Source organism: Mus caroli, chromosome 8 (genome assembly GCF_900094665.2).
Source record: "Mus caroli chromosome 8, CAROLI_EIJ_v1.1, whole genome shotgun sequence".
Taxonomy (NCBI): domain Eukaryota; kingdom Metazoa; phylum Chordata; class Mammalia; order Rodentia; family Muridae; genus Mus; species Mus caroli.
Window position 1 is genome coordinate 8,151,833 of NC_034577.1, and position 8,466 is coordinate 8,160,298.

An 8,466-nucleotide genomic window follows, 5' to 3' on the forward strand; every position below is an offset into this window, starting at 1 on the left:
TCCTGGTGTGCTCCTTGTGTGTGTGGCCCCGTGTGTGTGGCTGCTTGGGTGTGAAGAGGGTGAAGGGACACTTGAAGGTGGGAGTGTGCAGAGATGGACAGAGAAGTCGGACTTGGGTGTCTTTCACTAGGNGTACTAGGACTCNTGCTGTCTCCGAAGCACAGACAGACCTGGAGAGCCGCTGTGCTGCTGGCGCCCTCTGCTGTCAGACCTTCCATTCTACACCCCTAGTTCCAGAGATAGGAAATTCACTCAAGTCGAGAAAACTGGGGTTTGGAGGGAGTTAAATATTAGCGAGAAAGAGGATTTCTACGTCAATGAACAGTAGAACTGGGGGAAGCCATGTCTATACACGGTTTATTATCATCCCCCAACCTGCNGAGATTACATTTCTGGTACTACNGTTAAGGAACTGTGGCCCTGAGGCAGAGACAAGCCTCACTTTTAGAGATGCCTAGCATTCTAGTCTGGGCTTCATCCAGCCCTGAGCACTTGGTACCTCATTGGTTATACATTGGCCAAGGTCAGTCTGCCTCTGTCCTGTCCTAAAGCGGCCTTTCCACAGAGCTGTTCCTTGAGGGCAGAGGAGCAGGCAGGAGACACACACCTCTGGTTTCCTCAAGTTATGTTTCAGAGGCAAAGGCAGGATCATGTCTGTCTATCCTTCATGCGGTTGTTCCCAAGGAAGATGAGGAGGGTGAAGATGAAGCCACGCCTTGTTTGGAGAAGGCTGATTAACCACAGCCTGGGTGAGACAAGAGGAACAATGTCTTATGTTCCTTGCCTTGTTGCTGTGACAAAATAGTTTACAAGAAGCAATTTAGAGAAGGATGGTTTATTCTAGCTCACAGCTCTTAAGATCTAGTCCTTCGAGGCAGCTGGTTCTGTTGTGTCCGAGTTCAGAAGCAGAGAGCAAAGAGTGGGAGCNCTAACNTCACTCTCTGAGGTTTGATTCAGTCAAAGCCCCTCAAGCCAATGGTGTGGTACATTTAGGGTTGGGTCTTCCTGCATCCACCCAGTCTAGAAACTGTCCTAGGCAAGCCCAAAGGTTTGTCCCCTTAGGTGATTTTAGCTGTAGCTCGGCAAGTGCCAACCATCACAAATGGCTTGGTCCTTGTGTCCAAGTCCACTTGGAGTGAAGGAGGAAGAGAGCAGGAAGCGCCAAGCAGGGAGTGGAGCCAAGTGGGTGTGACAAAGCCACAGACCAGATCGAGCTGTCCCTACCTGTCTAGGCCCTGTGTGTATGTCAGAAGCTCCCCGGCCCCATGTGGCATGGCACCTGGCAGATCTGGACATACNGTTTCCAGAACATGGGATCTGATGTGTTGGGCACCCACACTGCAGGGATTTGAGCAAGGCAGGTGCAGGAAGGACTCTGACTGTCCCTGCAGCAGATGACAAGGCTCTCATGGGAGAGCTGCCCTTCCTAAAGGCAGAGGAAGGAATGCCGTGTCTCCCAGGATCCTTAGCTTAGCCCTGGTTTTAACTGGTCACATGTGCCCACAGCAGCCCACAGCATGGGGGCTCCGGTTCTTAAGATGGTCTCCACACCACCTAACACTTAACAGTAAGTGGGACCCACAGTAAGTGGAGGTGCACCCACCCATGTCTGTGTTCTTTGTTCCAGGGCCCCGGCAGGAGTCTTACCTGGGGAGAAGGTTGGCTTTCTTCCTGGCAGCACCCTGTGTGATTTCCAGGAATGAGTCTCCCACCACATTCGCAGCAGCTCCAGGCTGTGTCCTCTGATACTGACATCACAGACAACCTGGGCCCTCTTTGTGGTGAGGAAGAATGAATTCTTTTAATTCAAAACAATGTATATGCATTTGGGGTTTTGCCTGCCTGCATGGCTGTGTATGGCTGTGCACGGCTGGTGTCCTTGAAGTCCAGAGGAGGACATCAGATNCCCTGGAACTGGAACTGTATACCTTGGTAACCTATCACATGGGTTCTGGGAATCAAACCCAGGTCCTCTGTTAGAGCAAAATAAGGTCTTAACCACTGAGCCATCTCTCCAGCCCCTTCCCCCTATGGTTTTNAACTCACTTTTACACTTTTAAAGGACTTGCATGGGTGTGCAGGTTGAATCAAGTGGAACTGACCAAGCATCCAGGCCTCTTTCTGAGAACAGGCTCTGTGGCGACTGCCCTACCCATGGCATGTGGCAGGGAGATAGGACATCTGAACATGTTAAAGAGAAGGAGCAAGGCTGGGGTGCAGCTTTGGTAGAGTGCTGCTCCAACGCGCTAAGTGGGTTTGCTCTCCAGCCTCACAGAGACTAGGCTGCAATCCCAGCATTCAAGAGCTGATGAGCAGGAGAAACTCAGGGCCATCCTCAGTGAGAACTGTGGTCAGCCTCAGGGCAGCTAGAGACCCTGCCTTCAAAACAACAAGAAGACAAACTGAGGCGTGTCTGCTACTTTTCTCATCTCTGTGATAAAAGCATGCGAAGCAAGGGTATGTTTGGGCTCNGTGTTTACAAGTGGGTTCATGACATCATGGAGGGAGGGCCTGGCAGCAAGAGCTCGGANCAGCTGCATAACACACAGTCGGGACCAGAGAGGCATGGCATTTGTTCCTCCAGCCTCTTCCTTGTTCAAAGGAGGAAGCCAAGGGGATGGTGCCGCCCACATTCCCACATTCTAGGAGGTCTTCCTTCAACCATGCCTCTCTGAAAACACCCTCAGACACATCCAGAAGTTTGTCTTATAGAATGCTCTAAATCATAAGTTGACAGTGGAGGTGAACCATCCAAGAAAGGGTGTGGGTCACCCCAGTATCTCCTGAGTTAGGAGGAAAGAGAACCACAGAAGTGTGAAGCAAGCAGGGCTAAAGTTGAGTCCTACTACTGAACATCAAATGGGAAGAGAAAAAAACAATTACAAGTTCATTCTTGGGAATAGAAGCATGTTGGCGTTGTTTCTNGTCAGAAGCTGGGGTCCTTTTCTCACTGTCCTGTCTATAGGGCATTTGAAATAGGGAGAGTGGCACCCCTTGGAGTATAAGTCCCCAGAACGCTGCTTTGAGAAGAAGAATAGCTTTTGTAGAGTGGTGCCAATATCATGGTGTCATTTGTTTAATGATGGTGCACATTGTTGGTTGTCATTATAATGCCCAAAGACCAAATTCAACCAGCTGCCTGTTCTTGTAAATAAAGTTTTATTAGAATACACCAGTGTCATCCACTCACTTATATTGTTGGTGCATGCAGCAGCAAAGACTATCTGCTCCCAGAGCCTGAAGCACTGGCTGTCTGGTTGTTCTTTTGCTGATCTGTGCTACTGGACACGTTGCATTTGTGTTGCAGGATGTAAAGATAAAAGCATGCTTGCTATTCCGGCACCCAGACTTGGGGAAGGAACACAGAGCTGTGCCACATAACCTGTTTTGTTACTGAAAGAATTTCTGTAAGTAATCCAGTCCTGGTGGCACATAGCTGTAATCTCGGCACTTGGGGTAGTGGGGGGTGGGGTGAGGGAGACAGGAGGACCAGGAACTCAAGGTCATTTGCAACTACATAGCAAGGCTGAGCCCTGAGTGACCTACATGCATCGTGAGACCCAAAAGATGAAAACAGGTACACCTTTTTTCTCTTTGATTCTTTCTACTTTCCAGCCTNGAAAACTTATTTGGCTAACAATAAGAACTGAGAGAGAAGAAAACAGTGCAGTCCACCNTGAGCCTGACTTGGCATGGTCTTCAGCATATTTTTATATGACAATGTCTATGTGTGTGGTGGTTTTGAATATGCTTGGCCCAGGGAGTGACACTATTAGGAGGTGTGGCCTCATTGGAGTGGGTGTGGCCTCNTTGGAGTGGGTGTGGCACTGTGGGTGTGGGCAGTGACACCCTCCGCCTAACCACATGGGAGCCAGTCTTGTCCTAGCAGCCTTCAGATGAAGATGTAGAACTCTCAGCTCCTCCTGCACCATGCCTGCCTGGATGCTGCCTTGTTCCCCTTGATGATAGTGGACTGAACCTCTGAATCTGTAAGCCAGCCCTGATTAAATGTTGTCCTTATAAGAGTTGTCTTGGTCATGGTGTCTGTCCACAGCAGTAAAACTGTAAGACAACATGCAATGCTCTTGGTCCTCTGGGACAGAGTTTGGGGAAGGAATCTCTCTTAAAAAAAAAAAAAAAGCAGGACTTTAAAAAATACACTTCTGTAGATAAGCACAGGACACTTCCAGCACCTGGAAGGCAGAGGCAGGCGGATCTCTGAGAGTTGAGGCCAGCCTGGCTTACAGAGTGAATTCCAGAATAAGAAAAGCTATATACTGAGACTATGTTGTTTTAAAAAAAACAACAACCAGACAGACAAAACACACATCTGTGATGTCAGAAGTGTTTTCCATGGGGACACTCAAAGTCGGGAACTCAAGGGAAGTCACGCCCCTCGCCTTTCAGGACACATTATTTTTGGATGTCTCCAGGCCTTTTGCCCTTAGTGACTGCAAAAAGAAGCGGTGACCGCTTTAATCAGTCAGGCACTTGAGTGTCTGCATATTCCAGGAACACGGGCAGGCGAGGGAGCCGTTATTTATGGAAAGCCTTGTCAGAATGCTAGCATCTTGGAAGAGCTTCACAGAGAGGGAATGCGCAGTGCAGGCCTGCCAGTCATGTTCACATTCACTGGGAATGTCTGAGCTCAGGGTGTGGAGACTACATCTGGTTCTGCTGTGTGTGCTGGTCCCGGGGGGTGCGGGGAGACAGTCCCAGGGGAGTGCTATGGAGTCCTGGCCCTGAACACTGCTGCCTGGAAGCAGGGAAGCAGAGAGGCTGACCGAGAGCCAGAGGCAGCAGCATTAGCTTNCTGTTGCCACCGCCACNCATGGAAGTGGCTGTCCTGATCTCAGCCTGTGCTTCTGAGCTAGCCCTGGAAGGCTCGTCTACGAAAGGTGGACTCACAGGGTCACTCTAGACTAACTGGGGCCTCGTGGTTAGAAGAAGAGACTCCCTAGTGGTCCCCTTCTCCTGTGGGTGCAGACTTCAGGGCTACTCTCCAGTGTTAAGGCTCCCAGGGTAGCCTATGAGCTGCAGCCTGTGGGTTGTCACTGGTGTCCAGCATCCCTGCTGAGGGAAAAGCCGGCACCCTCTTGTCATTTCTCTGAAAAGACATCTTGCATTTTCAGAAGAAGCTGATTTCTGGATACCAAATGCATAGCACTTGTGCCTGTCCATGTGTGTGCATGGTGTGTGTGCATGGTGTGTGTGCATGCGTGTGTGTGTGTGTGTGTGTACCTTACAGAGAACAAAGCAGCTGTCCATACTGCAGGAACTTAACTCATTACAAATCCCAGGCTATATTCCTGGCTTCCACTACCCCAGGGCCCAGAGTGCATAATGTAGCCTGCCTTAGAGTACTCAAGTCTCTGAAGGTCCTTCCTTTTTTTTTTTTTTCGAGACAGGGTTCCTCTGTGTAGTCCTGGCTGTCCTGGAACTCACTTTGTAGACCAGGTTGGCCTCGAACTCAGAAGTCCGCCTGCCTCTGCCTCCCGAGTGCTGGGATTAAAGGCGTGCGCCACCACCCCTGGCTCTGAAGTTCCTTCTTATGGTGCAAAGCCTTTGCTGGAACATCACAGAAGCAATCTTCATTGTGTCACCTGAGCTTCCACAGTGCCTCGGGGACACAAGTGACCCAGGGGGCTTACTCTGGAGCCTAGCCTTGTCCTTGCATGTTCTGTTATTGTTAGGTCACAGTCGGGGCGTGTAGTGGATGGCAGGGTATAGAAATGGATGCAAGGGAAGAAATCTATATTCCCGCTCTATGTGGCCAGTAAAAACTGTTGCTCACACAACTCATATGTGCCACATAAACAGAATTCATCCCACTCATCCCAGAAACCCCATGTGTGGACACCTCTCCATCGACCACACCCCTGTGCAGGACACAGGTTCAGTGAGATGAAATAATTTACCATATGTGTCCTGTCTAAGCCTGTGTGTTTTCAATTTGCCATGTCAAACTTCTCTCCTCACCTCCATTATCCATCGTCTTTCAAACTCAAATCAAATGTTTGGGGGCCCATGGGAGGAGTGGAAGTCTCACCCTTGGGACAAGGCCACAGCCCTCANAAACCTCAGGTCTAGTTGTTTTTGGTGAGACAGTGATTCTTNCCAAAGATGGGTTAGTGGTGGACAAGAATCCTGTTTTATTACTCCATGTGACTGGGAGGGCAATGGCTTGGTGCCACCCTGAGAGAAAACCTATTTTTAGAAACTGAGCTCCCCAGGGGGCCTGAGATCTGGGAACAGCCTCAGCCCCAGGGTGAAGAAAGGCCCAGGGAGAAGTAATGGAGATCCATCCATCCCTCAGTGGCTGAGGAAGGGACAGTCCTGTCCTCTGTGGCCAGGAGGCTCTCCCTATAGCGAGCAGCCCCAGCTCTGAGGCAGGCCTGGGCAGCCTCCTTTGGGAGCCACAGCTCTGCTGCTCCCTCTGTGGAGCCTGTGGACTCTGCAGCTGGACGGTCACCTGACAGGAGCTGCTGTGTCCACAGCAGGGCGATTGATTTTGAGATCCCAGGGCGAGCNTGAGACAGGCTCTCCACGTGTGCAGCAGCTGGAGGTGCTGAGTGGCTTCCTTACCCAGGGCCCTGGGGAGACACACCCCAGCTTGAACACCCTCCCCACCTCTCTGTACACAACTGGCTGTCTCCCACTCCCGAAAGTCTGCAGAGAAGCTGCTCCGTCACTAGGAGGANTTCATGCTGCTTTNACTAGGACACACTGCTTGGGACAACCTGTCTCAGAGGTTGATTTTCTCCTTCTACCACGGCTTAGTGACAAGCAACTCCACTCTCCAAGCCAGCTGGTCGGCTCTCCTTTCCTTTTTGAAATCCCTCATTTTTGTCTTTTTCCTTTCTGTATACTCCTAGCAGTATGACCTCCATAGGTCGGCTGGCTGGCAGGCAGGATGAGGCGCTAGATTCAACGGTGTCTCTAAGGAACACACACCTCTCTGGCCCTTCGTCTTCTGCTCTTCTGGAGTTGCTGTAAGATGCTACCACAGACACGAATGCATTCACACCTTGGCCTTGAACACCCAGCCTCCAGGACCGTAAGAAAGGAACTTTTCTCTTTCACAAATTACTGAGTTTCTGGTATCTAGAGGTAGCAGCTAGAATGGGCTAAGCTGGAGAGAATGGATCCAAAGGCCAGTGTGAACAGAGGGTATCTGGAGCCAGCTTGGGGAGAGACACTATTTGGGGGAGAACAGATGTGGTATCCAGGGAGAAAAGCATTTGGCAGCCAGATAATAAGGCTAAGGNGGGGGTGGGGGGGAGGCAGCTCTCGCAGAGGGCAAGTACCAANGAGCAAAGATCGTGTGGCAGAGGCCTTGGGGAACCAGCTGGTTTCTGCAGTAANCGGAGGGTGGGGTGGGGAGGCCTCTGAGACCTGGGTGCTGGGTATGAGGTCCACCTGTCAGTCTGGCCATGCAGATGTGCTCTGCAGATGTGCAGGTGTCACAGGCAGAGAGGAAGAGAATCACTGTATGTAAAGGGACCCACCATTTGTGTCATTTTAGAAAAGCTGTCTCTGCTGTCACCCTTCTATGGCATCAGCAGGATCTCCCACTGTGCCCTTGTGGGATGGCTGTAGAGAGTTCATTCCCCAGCCCTTCACACTTCTGGGATGCTTACCAAAGCAGAAAAAATGCAGAATTCAGATACTAAGAAAATTAGCAAGCAGGACCCCTGGATGTTCAGCAAAATGAGAGTAGGAGAAGCCATATTCCTTCTTCAGAGATCCTGAAGCCCACTGAGTGGCCCACTGAGGAAGCAGGTCTGTGCTCTCTGGGAGTGTCTGCTTTGCCANGAACATGGACACACAGCCATCCAGAGCCATAGATGTCTATCCTAGAGTGAGGCTTCCCTCCTGCCCTGGGCCTGGATGAGTGCTGGAGGAACTCAGACTCCTAAGAACAAAGNAGTTAACTGTCCTGAAACAAAGACGAAGCCACTGCAGCTCTGTGTCACTCAGCAGATGGCAACTTCCACCTAAATTTCACTTTTCCTGCTCTGTTTCACTGCTTGTATAAAGATGTCATAAGCAAAGATGTGTTAAAGCAGGCAGATTGACTCAACCATGCACTTAGCACTGGTGACCAACATGGGGCGATAGTCAGCAACTTGGGTCATTGATTATAAATCCTAACATTGCAAACTGATTTAAAAGGAAAAAAAGACTGGACTGGAGAGATGGTTTAGCCATGAACAGCTTATGCTACTCTACCAGAGGACCTGAGTTTGAGCCTATGTTGGGTGACCCACAGCTGTCTATATAACTCCAGTTCCAAGGGACACCTCTGGCCTCAACAGGCACACATCTTATGTACACGTGCACACACACACACACACACACACACACACACACACACACAAAATTAAACAAAGTAAAAATTTAAGTCATATCTAGCCAGGTGTATCTAGCCACACACCTTTAATCCCAGCACTTGGGAGGCAGAGA